Source organism: Olea europaea, chromosome 14 (genome assembly GCF_002742605.1).
Source record: "Olea europaea var. sylvestris chromosome 14, O_europaea_v1, whole genome shotgun sequence".
NCBI lineage: Eukaryota > Viridiplantae > Streptophyta > Magnoliopsida > Lamiales > Oleaceae > Olea > Olea europaea.
The window spans coordinates 3,500,585-3,506,524 of NC_036250.1; the positions used below are offsets into that span (position 1 = coordinate 3,500,585).

The window sequence follows — 5,940 nt, forward strand, 5'->3', positions numbered from 1 at the left end:
TACTCATAGTATGTTATAACATGGAATGATGTATTATGGTATTAATAGTAAATTTTGTAATTATATCTTTCATGTTATGTTAAGAGACGTTTTTATAGTTTATTTTCCTTGCAAGTGCTAAAAGGCAGAAACGGGACAGTTTTCTGGAGTCAATTTCAAAATGATTTTTCTAACTCTATAAACGTCCATTTGAAATTCTAAAAATATGTATGTTTTTCCCTTTGAGTTTTCTAAATATGGCCGAAGGAATCACTCAATTTGGATATCTATGGCCTGAGTTATCATGGTTTTAACGTCAAGGGGTCAATCTGGATTTCCTGTGTAATACTTCACTGTTTTCAGCAAAACGTCTATATCATATGATCTTGGAAAATCTTCATATTTTAACCTAGAAAACTCCTTGAAATTATCTTTCTAATGCCACAAATTTCATGTAAAACGGAGTTGGGATGAATTTTATAAAAATTGTCAAACGTGCTGCCTCAACTAATCTTACTAGTGTCGAGGCCGTATATGTAGAGTATAATTTCTTGTCGACGTGCACTTTTATCGGCCATCAGATTTTATAAGAATTGTTTTATCAAATTGAAAAATAAGTTTCTAACATGTAATACTTCTATTTAAGAGTATTTACATGTACCAAGGGCAGAAGTTATTATGTTTAGTACGTGATCCTCGAAGCTTAAGTTCGGGGCGTCACAACTGTCTTGTTCAGGTTCATCTTCATTGATGATGTCTTCATTTTCTTGAGTTACCAACATTGGAACTTGAAGTTTATCCAAGGTACTTGCTTCCCAATTCCATGAAGAATTTTCATCCACCTTGATATCCCTGTTGGACATCATCTTCTTGGTTTGAGGATTATAGATTCTATACCCTTTAGCATTGTCACAATAACCAACTAAAACTCCAAGCTCTGCCTTTGGACTCAATTTATCCCTTTTTACATCAGGTATACGAGTATAACATATACTCCCAAACACCTTCAAATGTGAGACATTTGGCCTAACTCCATACCAAGCTTCAAAAGGAGTTAGCTTGTTCAAGGCTTTTGTTCGTAATCTGTTCAAAAGATAGGTTGCTGTATTCACAGCTTTAGCCCAAAACTCTTTTGGAATCTTCTTCTCAAGCATCAAACATCTTGCCATTTCCATCACCGTCCTATTCTTCCTTTCACAAACTCCATTTTGTTATGGTGAATATGGCATTGTCAACTGATGTTTGATCCCCACAGCATCACAAAACTTGTCAAACTGATCATTCTTGTATTCAGTTCCATTATCTGTCCTGATGGCTTTAATCTTGCAGTTACTCTCATTTTCCACCAGATTTTTGAACTTTTGAAATACACCAGCAACCTCAGACTTCATTTTCAAGAAATACACCCAACACATCCTTGTTAAATCATCAATAAAGAGTATAAAATATCTACTGCCATTCAGTGTTTGTGTTCTCATTGGACCGCAAACATCAGAGTGGATTAATTCCAGCTTTTTTGAGGCTCTTCTTGACTGATTTTTAGGAAATGGTAGTCTTGTTTGCTTTCCAAGTTGACAGATATCACATACACAACTATCATCACATATGTCAGGCAAATTTTCAACAAGTTCCATCTTATGCATTTGTTTAAGTGAAGTGAAATTTGCATGACCAAACCGTTTGTGCCAAAGTGAAGACTTCACATCAGTACAAGAGTATGCATGAGAGGTCAAATTTTTCCATTCTAAAGGGAAGCTTCTTTGCTTCATTTCTACTGTCATTAATTCATTTTCACTTGGATCAAATATAGTGCAACCACTATCCTTAAATACCAAAGTGTAATTTTTCTCAATCAATTGACCCACACTTACTAAATTTTGATCAATATCTGGCACATAAAGTACATCGGGAATATGTTTGATACCTGTTGAAGTTCTCACAGCAATCACACCAATTCCTTCTACTTTCACATAATCACCATTTTCTACCTTCACCTTTGATTTGTATGTATTATTTAACTCAACAAAGATGCTTAAATTTGAAGTCATATGATATGTGCAACCACTGTCCAGTAGCCAAGTTCCAATTTCACTACTCATCTTATGATTTGTAGCTATAAATAGATGCTCTTCATTCAGGTTTGGGTGCTTGCTACTGTAATGACTTCTCCTTCCGGCTTTTGCACACTTTTTGAACATGTCCAAACTCTTTACATGCTCTGCATTGAACACCTGGTCTGTACCAACACCATTTTGGAGAGTGACCTGATTTTTTGCAATGAGGACAGGGAGGATAATCATCACTCTTACCAGCATTCTTGTTGAATTCGACCTTCTTTTTTTCATGTGGTTACTTCTTCACTCTATAACTTGTTTGAGCTTTATATTTTCCTTTGACAAATAAGGCACCTTCAACCTGTTCTTCCTGCCTTAATAGTCTTCTTTGCTCAGTAGCTTGCAAGGCATTAACCAACTCTGATAAAGTTATAGAAGACAGATCTCTAGAATCTTCAAGTGAGGAGATCTTTGCCTCAAATTTTTCTGGCAAGCTGATCAAAACTTTCTCTACAATCCTCCTGTCAGGTAAGTCATCTCCCAAAAGCCTTATTTTATTTACCACCTTCATCAGCCTGTCAGCATATTCTGAGTCATTCATCTTCAAGGTTTCATACTCCCTTCTTAAGTTTAAAACCTGCACCGGCCTTTTTCTTGCATTTCCCCTGAACTCTTCTTGTAATCTGTCCCAAGCTTCCTTGGCCGTCTCACAAGTTATTATTCTGGTGAAAATCGCATCAGAAACTGCAGATTGGATGCAAGACAAAGCCTTGGATTTCTTTGCTACCTCCTTACTATGTTGCTTCAACTGAGTTATGGTAGGATTTGCCTTTAAAGGTAGTGATTCAATACCTGTTTCTGTGATTTCCCACAGGTAATATGCTCTTAGGTATGCCTTCATCTTTGCTGCCCAAAAGTCATAATTTTCTCCTGTAAACACAGATGGCAATGGAGCTGAAAAACCACTTGAAGCCATCCCTCTCAGGTCTGATTTTTTCGGCTGATCTGGTGAAGGTTTTGGTAGAAGTTTCCTCATTTGTTTTCTCTCTTTTTCTGTCTCACAACCTTGCCTTTTTCTCTAAGATTCTTTTGCTCTGATACCACTGTTGTAGAATACTTGATACAAAGAGGAAGAAGAAACTGAAATCACAGAGGCAAAAAGAGGCAGGGCAAAAGTCATTCTTTCATTACACATCATATATTATATAAGATACAAAAGGATATTGTCACCATGCTTTGGCCAACCACTTCTTACCAACTACTACCACCATTTGATAGTCTAAGAAGCTATTATGATTGACATTATAATTAAACTAATACATAAGCAATAAAAAGAAAGTCTGGACAACAAAAGTGACATCACATTAACAGTATGCCCAGCTCCCCTCACTGTCAACAGTGTCAATCCTTTGTATCGAACCACATATCCTCCAACATGCCATTATCACGAGCAATCATGAAATGAAATGTTTCTTTTTTATGGCCACAACAGGCCTATACTTCAGCACAATCATATGAGCATGCATGGGCGATTATAAGTTATACTTGTAGTACAATTACCTCTTGATTAGTGTACCACGGATACCAAGCAGTTTCCACTGGAAGTTTCAAAGTGTTTATCGAGTACCTTGATGATGTTATTGGAACTTGCCCGTCAATGTCCCCACTGCAAGTTTTGGTAGAAATATCATTTTCAATTGCCATTTTTCACATTAAGAAATTTAAAGGTAGGCAGATGGGTAGAGAAAATGGGGATTAGTCTGTTCAAGAGAGATTTCAATTTTCATATGTATGTACATTCACATAGTCATATATTAAAATTACGATGTGTTCCAACAGAACAGAATGAAGTATACAGAATCAAAAGAATTAGCTGCTATAATTGACATTAAATGGCAAGACTCACCTATAAACCCATAAGTTAATGCCGCTTGCTATCAGCTTTCTAATTATAGGCAGAATTGTTGTTGGGCCTGGGGTGTCTGTCCAACCTATGCCACTGTATGCAAATTCAGTACGTCAGTGGTGACCGCTTTGGGATTCATATTTCTCTGAATCTTCGTGTAGATCTAGCAATGAATTGACTGGAATGGCTAGAAAGATTAATGTTGCCGATCAAATTTATTGAAAAAAGTGCTTCGTTTGTCATTGTTGATTGGAATTTCAATGGAACATTTGCTGATACATTTAATATTGCTACTTAATAAAGAAAGAAATACCTGCAAGGTGACCAGGATGTGTTGATAGCATGAATGGCCTTCTGCACCTCGGCAAGATTTAGATAGGAGTATTCATATTCACTGGAACAGGGATCAAACTCTTTCGCCTAATTTTAAGTTACTATCAGGGTTAGTCTAAGAATTGGATACAATTTTTGCATACATCATAGTTTCTGGCAGTTCATGATTTATATATGAATTCATTTATATTAGGTCGTTCAACATGATGTTAGAGCAACTAGAAATCCTGGGTTCAAGTCCTATTGTCACCCATTGAATGAAATTGGGTACGTATTAGGCTTTGATGGAAAAAAAAAGAATTCTGACTACACATGAGGGATGTGTTGAATGATATACATATAATATTCTCTAACAGTTTAAACTTTTAGATCAAGTGGTTCAATGATTTTCTTTGATTTCAAGCATAAACGTGAGCATCAATAAGGAGTACTTACTGAACCATGGATGAGTTTTGGTGTGGAAGTGTCACAAATTGGAGCATAAATGTTATAGATGTCTAAATTTCCAGCCTCCTGACCTCCTTTTCCTTGATACTTGTAGCAAAGGTCTGAGAAGTTACCAGTGGTATAATCGCAGTACTGGTTGATCGCTGCATTGGTTTCATCTGAGTTCAAAGCATGAGTCCATAAATAGTCATAAATCCCTTTGATACTTGTATTGTCATCTATCCAGGCATTTCCAATCTGCACCACAAATTGAAAATTGTATTCAGACTTCTGCTAATTGAAAGCAAGTCATTCTGAAGTGCAAAGGAAATTTTATGTTTGAACTTACGGCAATGCCTTTGAGATTTGAATGTTTCATTTGGTTTCTTGTTCATTGTAGGGATAGTGTAAGCAAGCTGAGGCACATAATGACCCGCATAGCTTTTTCCTGTAATATAGAAATCTCGGTTTTTGTATTGAGGGAATCTTTCTAGCCAGTTTATAAGAAACGTATAAGAATCTGCAGCTGCGCTCGTCACCCGTGTTTCCATAATCAGAGGTCGTGTCCGAGTATGAGAACCCTAACCCTGCTGGGGACTCTAGAAATAATATATTCGCCGCTGCCATTTACTTGATATTAGCTCCATATTATATATTAAATGATGGATTATAAATATGGAGTTCGCTTACTTTGGTTCCAGGAATATTCATTTCTAATCTGCGTCTTTCCATCACTATTGACTCTTAAAGGTCCCAGTTCTTCCATGGCCATATCCGAGTGATGAGCACCCTGGTCCTGTACATTAGCATCCTTCTGTCATTGTCTTCTATATGGCTTAATCTAGTGGACAAGAGCTGAGAAACAATGGCAGTGAAAGGTCAAAAATTAAGTTACTATCCTAGTTAAAGCAAATGGGAAACCAAGAAAGTTTGGAGAGGTGAAATGAGTGTAAATTCACTAGTAGTGAAAGCAAGTACTAAGCTGTTATTCCACAACAGAAAATGAATGGTTTGTGACTTGAGTATCAATAAGTGAACTTTATGGACACCTGTTTTGTTTAAGCACGATCTAAGGCTCGATCCGGGGATTACAAGGATGGCTTCTTTATGTAATGTTGCCTAGAGGCACGGTCCCACTTTACTTAGTAGGGGTTGAAAAGTTGGACTACAAGCACTCCTAGGATGAGGTTATTACTGTAGAGAGTAGCAGGAAGATAAAAAAGCAAGAACAAATGGGGATCC

The 5,940-nt window shown here is 36.8% G+C and overlaps 1 pseudogene; it reads right to left on the reverse strand.

Annotated features, from left to right (window-relative positions):
• Positions 1 to 3,380: 3,380 nt before the first annotated feature.
• On the reverse strand, positions 3,381 to 5,331 carry LOC111408813 (annotated as a pseudogene).
• Between the last annotated feature and the right edge of the window lie 609 nt (positions 5,332 to 5,940).